The sequence below is a fragment of the Nannobrachium achirus genome (genome assembly GCF_963921795.1).
Source record: "Nannobrachium achirus genome assembly, chromosome: 19".
NCBI lineage: Eukaryota > Metazoa > Chordata > Actinopteri > Myctophiformes > Myctophidae > Nannobrachium > Nannobrachium achirus.
In genome coordinates, this window is record NC_137826.1 from 11,337,880 (window position 1) to 11,338,966 (window position 1,087).

The window sequence follows — 1,087 nt, forward strand, 5'->3', positions numbered from 1 at the left end:
AAATTATTCAGCAGTCCCACAACCAAATTCGTATATGGAACAAGCCGAGGAGAGTGCAGGACCACCTATGGCAGGAAATTGTGGTCTTCATACCGACAGTGAAGAGAGTGGTGAAGTTAGGCCCCACATGCCGGGACTTTGTGCCCAAGACCTTGACGTAATGAGACTAGTGTCTACCCTGGAAGGCGACATGGTGGAACGACAAACAGAGGACGATGGAACAAGAACTGAGCTTCTTCCACAGCAAGATGCACCCACAGCCCAAACATAGAGACAAACTAATATGGAGCTTGGAGAGCCAGGCCTTACTAAACATCAAGAGGCTGATGGGATGACTGATCCTGCTGTCTTGGGACCTATTATTAAGCAGCCCAGAAAGCCAGTTGCATCACAATGAAATGGTGAAAAGAGACGACCGACACTACTGGCAACAAGCAATTTCTCAACTTTGAACTAGACACATAAGCTACAGACACTCCAGAGTGCATGAATGTAATAGCCAAAAAAAAGAAAAAGAAAAAAAAAATAGGCTTCAATATAGAGAGTGTGTTTTCAGGAGTATTGTGGTGTACTATACATTTGAACTTTAGACTTGCGGTTTAGAAAGTCTAGAATGTTTCACATATATACTGAATTAAATTTGTGACCTGAAAAATCGCACATTTCACTCTCATGCTTATACCTTTTACTAATGACCCGATTAGATTCCTATGTTGATGGACTGTGTCTCCTGAACTATGTATTCTAATACCCGTGAATTATCCCTGACAATCACGTCCAGTTTTTAGTTTTGTGATACAAAACAAAACACATTGATGTTGACTAAAAAGTGTTTTTTTCCTGGATTCTGGACCAGAGAAATAGTTTGATTTAACCCACATGGCTTTGCCTTTGGTCCTAATCTCCTGTTATCTTGGTTGAAAGCAAACAAACACTGTGAAGGGATGACTTCCTGGCCGTGGTCTCCCCATCCATCCTTGCTGTTGGCTTGTGCCGGGGTCTCTGGTGATTGGGCGAGGCACTTTGTCAGATTGAAACTCTTCATGCTGGGCTGTGACTCAGACCTTCCAGGGGTTGATCGTACACC